This window comes from Sebastes umbrosus, chromosome 20 (genome assembly GCF_015220745.1).
Source record: "Sebastes umbrosus isolate fSebUmb1 chromosome 20, fSebUmb1.pri, whole genome shotgun sequence".
In the NCBI taxonomy this organism is placed as follows: Eukaryota; Metazoa; Chordata; class Actinopteri; order Perciformes; family Sebastidae; genus Sebastes; species Sebastes umbrosus.
Genome location: NC_051288.1, coordinates 18692157 through 18704666, shown reverse-complemented (window position 1 = coordinate 18704666; position 12510 = coordinate 18692157).

Sequence of the window (12510 nt, the reverse complement as noted above, 5' to 3'; positions counted from 1 at the left end):
GTTTCTGGGTAAACTTATAGATTGAAAGCAAAAAGAAATGTTATGTAATGATTTAAAGGTACAGTGTGTAGGATTTGGCAGCATCTAGTGGTGTGGTTGCATATTGCAACCAACTGAGTACCCCTTCGCTCACTCCTCCCTTTCCAAGACTGTGCTAACGTGAGCTGCAGAGTGCAAAACCGTGGTAACGCCGTTCTCCTCACTCAGAGGCCATCCTTACGGTTCCACGGTTTTGCACTCTGCGGGTCACGTTACAGCAGTTTCACAAGGGTGTCGGAGAACTACGGTGGCCTTCAGGTAACGTAAAAACACAAAAGGATTTCTCTAGAGGCTGTGTTTGGTTTGTCCGTTCTGGGCTACTGTAGAAACATGGCAGAATAACAGGGCAGACTCCGTGAAGAGGACCCGCTTCCTATGTAGATATGAAGGGCTCATTCTAAGCTAACGAAAACACAACGACTCTTAGTTTCAGGTGATTATACACTAATAAATATTCAGAATATTATATTACATTTCTGCTAATAGATCCCCCGAAAAACTACACACTGTTCCTTTAATATGTCATAAATATTGCACACAACAGATTAACATTCATCCAAATTCCCCAGTTTGTTTTGCGCAATATGTTGCTGGGAGGGATACCAAATTATATCCAGATCCACTCCCTGTGATGGTGATGATGATGATGATGATGATGATGATGATGATGATGATGATGATGATGGAAGTGTAGATGCACTTGGTCCCCTGGCCTCTTGTTAGCTCGACTGTCTGATCTCAGCACATCTGCACTGAATGTATGAAATGTACAAAAATCACTTTCCTCTTAATCAACTGCAGAAACTCCTAATCTATAGCTGCCTGCAGGCGGAAAAGAATATCACTGTCAAGTCAGTTTTATTTATATAGCCCAATATCACAAATGTGCCTCAAAGGGCTGGAAAAACCAAGATTCTCCTCTTTAAAAAAATCCCTTCAATGCTCTTATTCATCAGGCTTTTGGTCTAACTTGGAAGGAAACAATACAAGCTTTATCAATAAAAAACCTGGAGGTTGTGGAAAACATCTATCCAGTGATCCGTTTCTTTGAATTCCTTCTTGTTTTGAAAGATACGGTTCAAAGATTTACACACCATCAATCAAAAATTGAAATTTAGATTGAAGCAAAATGATTGAAAAAGAGACTCGCCTTATTAGTTAATGCTGTTCCATTTTACAGTAATCATTTGAGCGCGGTGCAAAGAAACAGACATCGATTCTGTGATCAATACGTTACTTGAACACTCTTATTAATTCAGCTCATTTTAAGAGATTAAGCTCCTGGTGGGCTCCAGATAACCAGCGTTGTGCTCCAGGCGCTCCATAGGCTATATTAATAAATTGAAGTAGAAATCAATTACAAGCACAGGAACAAAATGTCATGGTAAGTGGGGCTACAGAGACGGATGTCATGAGATGATGAGGCTGCTCACGCATGTACAGAATGAGCTCTCTGTGAAAGGCATTAACAGCATACAAATAACATCTTTTTTTCTGCGGATGTGTGCTTCACGTCTTCAGATAATATTCCTTGTAATTTTCATGGTAGGATTTGAGTGACTGAATAGCATCATGTATGGTGGTTCACTTAAAAATGTATAGATTTCTTTTTTATTATCACAATATTTACAGGCATATTATCCCTCCAAGAGAACTAATAAACATCCTGTAATTCAGCATGAAGTCTGATTTGTTTGACTATAACATGCCATATGTTTGTAGCTGCGTGGTTGACGTCTCTGCAGGAGTTATTGATAGACTAATATTGGATCCAGATGATGCAGTGCAGTGGAGGCTTGTGATCTGTTTGTTTATCCCATTATGAAGCACCATACATCTCCAGCACCCTGGAGTTCCCCATACAGAGAAAATCCTAAATACAAACTGTTATTCACACATGCCAGTCCCCGGCTGCCACGCTGCACAGCTCAGTGATCTGTGCTTTTTGCACTATAACAGTGCTGCTATTGAAGCTCCCTTTCCTTACACCCCGGGCCTCTTTGGATGCGACTGAGATAAATGAGATCAGTCATGCTGATGGAGCCCGAGCCGCAGCAGCCCTCGGAGATATACAAAAACCTGTGTCATGGCACAGGAATCCACATGGGAGGCACTTCAGAAACAGGAGAATATCGGGACGAAACTCCTGCAGCACATTCATTTAACAAAAATTCTCCCAAACGCTGCCAAGACGTGGAAATAACTTGCAGTGCTGTTGCCTCATTTCTGTCTCAGAGCAGTGTGGCAAACAGGAATAAACCATTTCTAGTATCGTTTCGGTGTCATACAGTGATGTGTCTTTGTGGGTGCCGTGGGATTAGTTTAACAAACTGCTGCATGTAGATACAGTAGTGCATTCGAATGCATCCAACTCAAAGTGGGAGTTCCTACTTATGAACTCGGGGCAAATCCATCTACTTCATGAAGAAGCAGTTGTCTCACGTCACACACAACAGTGGAAGCGCACATTGTAAATGGTAAACCATCAACTAAAAGGCAATGTTCCTGTATTTAATTAAAAGTATACATCATATAGTAAAACCTGTTCTAAAGATAAATTGTTTATTTTGGTTTCACACATATAAAAAGACACTAAAATACAATTCACATGAAAGGAAAATAAAATATGTGTGAGAGTGTGGTAGAAACCTATAATGAATATATATATAATATATAAATATATAAATAAAATAAATAGAATAAATAAATAAAATATGTGTGAGGGTGTGGTAGAAACCTATAATGAATATATAAAATATATAATATATATATGTATATACAAACCACACCCAAAGAACATTAAAAAAAAGTAAAAATATTACCATACAGAAATTACCAGTACATTTTAAATATTAATGTTAAACAATTTTATATTAAAAATAAGTGTAAGAGTAAAGTTCAAACAAAAAACAAATGCAGAGAAGCAGGAGTAATTGCCATATTTACAATATGAAAAACAGTTTCCAAGAGTGATTATTTATTTCAAAATCAAATGTTTTTGTCTCTTTTTGTACATAGGCAATGACACAGAGGAATCCATTAAATGAACATTTTCATTGCATGAGATAGCTCCATGAAATTTGATAGAAAACTGACCAAAAATTGATGACAAAATATGTCACCATGTTATTGGGTAGCTGTTCAAGGTAAACAATCTCTGAAAGTTATCTTCACTGCACAAAAGTTATTCGGGAAAATGTTAAAAATGCCCCTCCAAAATGTGGAAGCTGCACTGCTGAGAATTCATTTTTGTGTACAATTGCCAAAGAAGCATCAGTTTGTCACGGTCAGCCATGTTTTTTGATTACGTTTGGCGTCGTGCCCCTTGAAGGGCACCTTGGAGGATGGACTGAGAATCACATCCTGAAACTTGCTCTCATTTATTCTGGTCCTGTAAATTTACATGTGAATTGTGGAAAGATGTCAATAATTTTATACTTGTTAACATTTTCTCAGATTTTGCACTGTACTATAGAAATATTATATTTGGTTGCTATGATTAAAGTGACAAAGACAGTAATGCATTTTTTCTTATTAGTTTAATTTTAATTCTCGCGAAGTTCCACATTTACAAGTGTAAATTTACCAAAAAAAAAGACTAATTTCTTTCTATTTATGAAAGAAATGGATCTGTATCTGTCAACAATTTCTTCCTCACAAAACAAAAAAGCAGTGAAAACAATGAATGTATGCAATATCTTTAAAGTTTTTAAGTGAAATTATTGTCATACTCTCACATGGTCTTTTTTTTAAAAGTTTTTTAATTTTATGTTGGTTTTGTTTCATTTCTGTTGTCCTGTTATGTTTGGCACAGCTCTTTGATTAAATTTTCGCAATGCATCTTCTTTATGTAAATGTTTTTAATGTTTCCTGCTGTTACTATGTATACTGTCATTTTTAAATAAAAAAAGAAAAATAAATAAAAAAAAAAACCTTGGAGGTTGGAAATTGGAAATTTCAACTGGGGAAAACTCCGACCTCCGAGGTGTCATGAACGCAGCATTATGGAAAGAGTCTCGCTCAAGGTGAAGTCTCGTTCTGGAATCTGCGAGATCTAGCGTGACGTGTAACCGGAAGACAGTGGTGGAAACCCAAACCAGGTGGAAACTAGAATGCCAATCAGGCAGAGTTTGTTGAGTTGAAGCACAGAAAGCTAGCTAAGTGTTATCTAAAAGATTTTCAATGTCATGGCTGAATATTTAGATGATTTTGACAATATGGTTGAGGGCTTTGAATTTTATTATATTGAATATTTTAGCCAGAGTGTACTGATGAGGCCTCCTACAAAATAAGAGCGTAGAGGTGTAACAAGCAGAGGAGGGTCAACTAGCTGCTGCAAGGCTTCAAAGCTCGGAAGACTTGTGCTCCTGTGGGTGCTGAGACTCTAACTATGTCTACAGAGGAAGAAGACTGTAAAGAGTGGCACCATGGACACAATAACAAACAGACCAGATCAAGCCAAAGGTAAGAATTCTCTGTAGGGTCCTTTCCATAATGTTGTCACACATTTCTACTAACAATCTGAGCCTGTCAGAGGCAAAAACAAGCACTTTTAGTGAATGTAAAGTTACACTGATGTTGCGTAATTGCCCTTGCAACCGTAATTGCCATAGCAACAGCAAAGTGGACCAATTAAAAAAAAAACATGGCGGAGCAACATGGCGGACTCTGTGAAGAGCTCATTCTAAGCTGATGAAAACACAACGACTCTTAGTTTCAGGTGATTATACACTAATAAATATTCTGAATATTATATTACATTTCTGCTAATAGATCCCCCGAAAAACTACACACTGTTCCTTTAATATATCATCATAAATATTGCACACAACAGATTAACATTCATCCAAATTCCCCAGTTTGTTTTGCGCAATATGTTGCTGGGAGGGATACCAAATTATATCCAGATCCACTCCCTGTGATGATGATGATGATGATGATGATGATGATGGAAGTGTAGATGCACTTGGTCCCCTGGCCTCTTGTTAGCTCGACTGTCTGATCTCAGCACATCTGCAAACGTTGTCCCCATTACGTCACGTTTCCACATAGCTCTGTGTACTTATGCAAATCAACCGGAAGTTCATTCATTCCTATGGGAACCTCCATGATCTCCGATGTGTTTCCGAAACTACTCGTTACTGCGTTTTTTTTCGGTCTGTAATTTGCCACAAGTAAAAAACTGAACTTTTGCGGCAGATAACGGACAAACCGTATTCACTGTGTGCCACAGGAATTTAGCGTACTTCCTGTGGAATTAGCAAATTAATAAAATGATGAATGTAATACAGCTCAATTTATAATTTTTTTTCTAAGTCAAAAGTTCAACAGCATATTTAGCATTTTTGTGAACTATTTTGTCGATGATAGAAAAGATATCCGCACAATTAGATCTGTGCAGAATTTCACTTTATGAACTTTGTGAACTATTTTGTTAAAAGACGTATGAACCACTAGCTACCAATGTTAGCTAAATATGCCATTGAATTTTCACGTAGAAAAAATTATATAAATGTGTAAATGTGTAAATGTGTTATTTTTCTCTCCCATATCTGTGGTGGGGTTTCTATCATGGTTTCCATCCGTAAAGAGATGCAGTTCCTAGCGTTGAACACTAGGGAGGGTAATACGTATTCTATAAGGATTTACAGACACAAAACTGAGTGGAAATGAGGTGTTAGATACATAAACATGGGAAAATAGGGTGAAAAATACCGAAGTCACCTTTTAATAGAGAGTTCAAGGATGATAATACTTTCAATATGTTCACAGAAAGAAAATATTTCCACCCTGTGATAGAAATGATTGCATTTTCTTCTGTAGGATGGATGTTGAATAGTTTCTATTTATTGTACTCTTGAGTTGAGAAATAGTACATGTCATGGTAATATTCACACCACACACACTGTGAAAGTCTTTCACGCCCAGTCTGACCTTGTAGAAACAGTGAAGTGGTAACCTCATCAGGAAAAGGAATAAACAATTCCATTACTTTGGAGTATTGATCAGTAGCCATGGAGAGGCCTCATGAGGATGGATCCCATTCCCCTTACCCCACTCTGGTGTACCTTGATATTTCCTCATCCCTCTCCCATTATGACCCACCAGCTGAAATCCAAACCCATTAATCTTTCTGGTGTCTTCCAACCAAAGGGGTCTAACTCAATTTAAGTTGCATTATAAGGCAATACTTCTCAACTACTTTGACCCCTGCGACCTTGAGTCGTGTCGTGAATTGTTATCAGGATCATGTCTGACACAGAAGCAATAACAGAATGGGCAAAATGCCATGTAACCTTCCCGTGATAACATTTTGGCAAAACATTTTCATAATGAACAGGTGTTATACTTTAGGCAAGGACGGTCGCACGGACATGAGCTGACGTTGAATCGTGACGAGGGAATGTTTGGATCTTTTATACTCCATGCAGTTTTTTTTTCTCCCGGCAAATCGACATTCTCAAAGCTCCTCAAAGTTCTCCATTTTCTCCGCTCATTCGCGTCCGTTTAGTTAGAAAATGTTGGATGTGCGCGGAACGCCCACGAAGGGCCGTGTCTGATGCAGCGTGCATAAACCACGCTTAAAGCTAAGTTCACTCTACGGGACTTTCAAAGTCGTCAGATCGCAGCACTGTTCACTCTACACAACTTGCTCTCTTGTAGTCTTTAATCGTCTTGAAGTCGTTGTGGTTTTCACACTACATGACTGACCGGAGACAGAAGGTCACACACTACAAGATCTTTCACCAGTAGAAATCCCCGATGAGGTCTCTAAACTACGTTTTGTCACGAAAACACACACGAGAAATACACGGTAAATGACGTGATACCGTACGTGAGACACATTGCTGAGTTTGTCGGCACATGTGTTCACAAAATAGCCTGTTTCCACCGGTTTGCACACAATTTTTTACTATTTATTCCTCTAGGTGCAACAATAACTTTGCTCCGTTTTGCAAATGCAGCCCATACAGTCAGTTCCTATTGTTTCAGGCGACCCCTCCTCCGCCAGGTTTCCCCTCAACCCGTGTCTCTCGCTCTCATTGGCTGTAGCTTGTGGCCAGAGTCCCCGACAGGTCCGGATATTTAACATGCTAGATATCTGGAATGTGTCTGCAAGGCATCACGTCTTTGAGCAGCTCACACGTGACGCTCAAGCGCCCTTTGCGCGAGCGGCAAGCCAACGCTGATTTGCCTCTGATCTGGGGCTTTTGTCAGGGAGCTCCAAAAACTGTAGGGGAGCGGAAAATCCGTGCCAAAGTCTTCCTGTAGTGTGAGCTATAGCTATAAGTCCACAATATGTTCCAAAAACACTGGATCCTACACTTCCCATAATGCAACTCAAAAGTGTTTATTTGTTAGATCCTCCCTGCTTGATGAAAGCCCTCATCGTATCAAACTCCATGTGACCACTTTTTAACCCAGGCTTTTACAAACTTAATTATATATTTGTACTCTCCAAGACAAGATAACCCTGGTGACATCACTTTCAGAGGCTGAGTAGTACTCCCTTTGATGAGTAAACTGAGCTTTATGGACGGCGCTTTTAATATTCTGTAGATTCTAGCAGTATCTTTAACAAATGAAAATAAAAAGAAGACAATATCCTAAAGACTGGAGACGACAAATTACAATTCATGTGTTCTTTATGTTCTAATAAACCTTCCAAGTAGTTACATATCCATATATAAACACACCAGCACTTTGACAGGCCATAGATAAGCATCTACTGTGAAGTCTGGTGTAACTGTCGTATTAAAATGTAAATGCAGGAATACATGATACTGTGCCTTCAAGCAGGTAAACTCATGTTTTATGCTAGAGAAAAAGTGTCCAGTAGAGGGCGACCTCAACACATAGAAATGGTTCCACTGGTCCATCAGGGCTGCTGTATTAATAACCCACAATAGTTGGCCTCTATTCTCTATGGTATGTTTTGGTACTCATTTTTCAACATATTGATTTTTTCACATGTTTATAGGCATCTTTTGCATCGCTCCACAAATGTATTTGACATTTTGATTCAGTTATTGGTCTGATATTTTCTTATTTTAGAATGATACATCTGTGATTTTGGGCCAATCCTTATAAATTATATTGTATAGTATGAGTATATTGGGTTGTTAATGTGTAGTTTTTTTAAGAGTATCTTTGTGGTTGTATTGGTAGATATCTTGTGTTACATTTTGTGAATATGTCAGGTGTATTTTGAGAGCAGAATAAGAGAGTGGAGGATTCGTTCTGCATTCTGTGTGTGTGTCCCTGTTGTCAGAGGCCGACTGTGGAGATGCTGACATGTGTGCGTGTGTTTTTTATCCTGAAATGACAGGTTATGGAAATACATTTACCTGGGTATACTATACACACACGCTGTGTTTCACTGTGTTTGAAAGGGAATTTGTAGCTGCTGCCAAATCTTCCACCGGCGTACCGAGGCAGAGTGCGGATCAGCATTTCTTCTGCGGTAATAAGCGAGGAATTCAGACTTTTTCCTGAAAAGCGGATTTTCGAGTTGAAAGTTGTTCTGCGCATTAACTCTGAGTGGCATCGTTAACAAGGCTCTGGCTTGTTTACAGTGGTTCAAAAAAAATCAAGCAACTCTCTCACCTCGCTCGGAAAATACACACGGGAATGCACGTATAGCTGCACTCGCAAACATACGCCCACGACTGCACAACTGCACACATGTGCCGCTCTCACAAGAATCACACACACAGATGTTCCCCCACATGTGTCTCCCTCCCTCCCTCCCTCTTTTTCTGCTTCTCTCCTTGCCCCTCAGATAAAGAAGTTGGGATTTAAAAGAGAAAAACACTGACTGATGCCTTCACGACTGCCTCTCAATTTCACATTCAAATCAATATTTCAAAAGCTTTTATCATCAAATAGTCTCAAGCAAAGTGCTCCTTCACTAAGGATCTTTAATGCTGAGGAGAGGTAAATAGGATTTGGGATTCACAAACCCTGAGCTTTCATGCCGTCATTATACCATGAAGAAGTCTTGCAGTAAAAAAGCAGAACAAGTATCTGTGACTTTATATCCCTCCTTGGTTACACATGTAAGCAGGAGTCACTATGCCAAATGGAAATAGTACAGTAATTACATGTCTCCTCTGGAGAATAGTCCATGTATCAAACAGACTAATTTGAATGAGGAATCCAAATCATGCGAGTGTAATTAAGCATTGTGTAGCCTCATGCATAATGCAGCATTTACGTATTGACTAAATACCTGATAAACAAATAGCGTGGGTGTGAAAGGAGGATGTGTTTGTCAAGCAATCCGCCCCAAGTGAACGGCACTAATTTGCCTCCGTATGTGGTAGACGAGGAATCTCTCCCACCACCCGCCGCAATCTGAACCTTGACCTTTGCGCTGAGGAGGCGTTTCAGAGACAAAACAATGGTGATGTCAGTGTGAGTGGCAGCTGCAGGTCACGGGGGGGAGGGACGAGGCTGTCCCACGCATGGCCACACAGAAGTGACCGCCCGGGCTGCTGCTGCCGCCGCCTTCGTTTTTGAGCCTGGGAAAGTGACAGGAACCGTACGTGCCGTTTCATACCCGTTTTTGTTTACTTGACTTGTTTTTTTGCGGTCTTGATCTTCCCAACTTTCTGAACATAAAATATGACACAGTGCTGTTACCACCTGTCAAACAAAATAGCCTTTATCTGATGAGCTCTTTTATTCTCTTTGGAGCTACAGCAGAGGCCCACCTGCTTATGAGACCACTTGTACGTTCAGGAGCACCAAACAAGGAATTCGTCAAGTGGCCTCCTCCCTCCCTCCCTCCCTCCCTTCCTCCTTCCTTGCCTCTGTTTCTCCTCTCAACCACCACCACCACCATCCTCCTCCTCCTCCTCCATCTCTCTCTTACGGCTGTCTCCAGATCCCACTCTGATTTTCTCCTCACCTCAGCGCCCCCACCCCTCTCTCTCTCTCTCTCTCTCTCTCTCTCTCCTCCTCTTCCACCCTCCCTCTCTCTTTCTTCCCTTCTCTACCAGAGGAACAGATGGGGTTTAACTCGGGGGGGAATGATGGTTGGGTATGAACAGTCCTTTACTTAACTGGGGGGGAAGGGTGTCACATTTTGTGTTACATGCCAGTCTGTGTGTCCAGGTTTCACTCTCAGCCTTAATTTGAACTGGGAGACATTTTTTTTTTTACGTTATAGGTCTTTTGGACCAAAAGAATCAAGATTTGACTCTTAAGCACATCAATAGAAAAGTAATCACATATACAGTATGAAGTAGTAGTAGTAATAGTAATAGATTTATTTTAAAAATCTCACTTTTTTACTTTTAAAGCACCTCATGCTCTTGCTCCAGCGTACATTTGTGAGTTTTTGTGCCCATACATTTCAACCTTAGCTCCTGCATCAAAGCTTTACTAGCAGTTGACCAGTCTAGGCTTAAAGGGTAATTCTGGTCTAATACAACAGTGGTTTTATTTTTGTAGTATTATAATAATAACATTGTACTCACCTGTGATCTGGGATCATGTTAACATTGCTAAAAAAAAAAGAAGACAAGAAACAGGAGCACTCTAATGATCATAACGGTTTTAAACATACCCTCAGGCCAAACTTATTAGGAAGAGAAAATCAAGGCGAAGTGTCACTTGTAAGTATCCCAAACAGTTTACAGGCTCCCTGGTTTAACTTTAAAGTACCATACACATGCTGTAGCTGTGCGTGCACACAGTTTTCCTGCAACGAGGGATTATTTCTGGTGCACTCAGTTTTGGTTTCACCTCCAAATAAAGTAGTTTTAAAGGAGACATGCTGTATTCTCCGAGGGAAAATCAGTCATTTCAGCAAATCACCAAAAACAACATTTGTTAACGATCAAGTGACCTCTAGTAGTAATTATTATGACTCTTGTCCGCCGGGAGCAAAGAAGGAAGTAATGAGAGAAACAAAACAAAACAATAAAACGTGGAACTTACACACAGGAGACTGCCGTTCGTTTCCTGTTTCCTACCAACAATCAGCTTTGGTTTCTTTTAACCATGACCACTATCGTTCCCTGGCCTTGGTTATTATTGCAACCATGACATGATGAGGTCCACTAACCTTAATGTTTTAACCAGGAAAGCGCTGTTTTGTTTTGTAAGTTACATTAGTGACGTTTGTGACATGTTTCCGTACTTGTTATGTTACGTTGTTTCTATACGTATGTTGCTTAGTTTACGTACTTATTTGAAGCGCAACCATGATGGTTTTCCTAAACCTAAGTGGGTGGTTTTGTTCCCTCAACCTAACTGTAGACGTTACCGTAGTTTTGTTGCGTGGCGTACAAATGACGAAAATGCGTCCTCATGACACGCAGAATGTCCTTGTAATGTCGTGCTGTTTATACGCCGTCCTCTCAGACCGGGTTGATCGTTCTCTGACCTTGGTTATTATTGCAACCATGACATGATGAGGTCCACTAACCTCAACGAAGTTGCAATCTTAATCCAAATCAAGATGTTTTTCTAACCCTAACCAGGTACTTATTTTAATCCAAACCATGATCTTTGCCTAACACTAACCAAGTCGTTTTGATGCCTAAACCTAACCAAACCTTAACCATAGTCGTGTCCATGCTGATCACCTGACTGCTTGTGTTTCTTGCCTTGTCAGACTTTGTTGTAGCGATGTCGCCATGTTTCCAGATCTCAGCAGTTACCTTGGTGAGAACAATGTTATCATAACCGACAAAAAATGATGGCCAGAATTTAAAAAATATTAGCGCTGCCCCCTCTTAGTCGATTAGTTGACTAAGTAGTTTTGGTCTTAGTCTACTAGTACTAGTCCATTTGTCATTTTTTACGCTGTTGACTTATTTCCAAGAAACTTATGAGCACATCTCTGCTAGGCAAAATTTAAAGTGGTGCTTTTGTGTGATTCTTTGTGGAGAAACTAGATCAACTAATCAATTAGTCGTCAAAATCGTATGAGTGTGGGCGCCTGGGTTAGCTCAGTTGGTAGAGCGGGCGTCCATGTATTAAAGCTGTAGTGCGTAGAAATCCGGAAAACGCAAAATCCTGCATCCCCTCGAGCTGCTCTCTCCTCTCTCTCCTCTCTCCGCTCTCCCCTCTCTGTCCGAAGCCCCTCCCCCCACACGAGAACGGGCATATGCACGCGCTTCATACGTGCTCGCTAAATCTGAGGAGGCTACCGCAGCGAGCTACACATTACCTTCTAACGACATCAACAGTTTGGACTGTCTTTTTGAAAGTCTGTCTTTCTTTTTTTGGGTTGTTTTGAGGTGTAGGCAGTTGCTGCCAATGCTGGAATAGCAAGCTTTCCAGTAGGTTGTTCCGCCATTGACCGAGGCTTTCACTATCTGCAGAGACCAGACGTGAATGCGCATCTCCTTTTGTGGAACAGCCAATAGGAACGCTCTCTCTGAAATGCCCTGTGATTGGTCAAAGTCTGCCGTCACGGGCAAGATTTTCTAAAGCCTGTAAACAGAGCCATGAGGA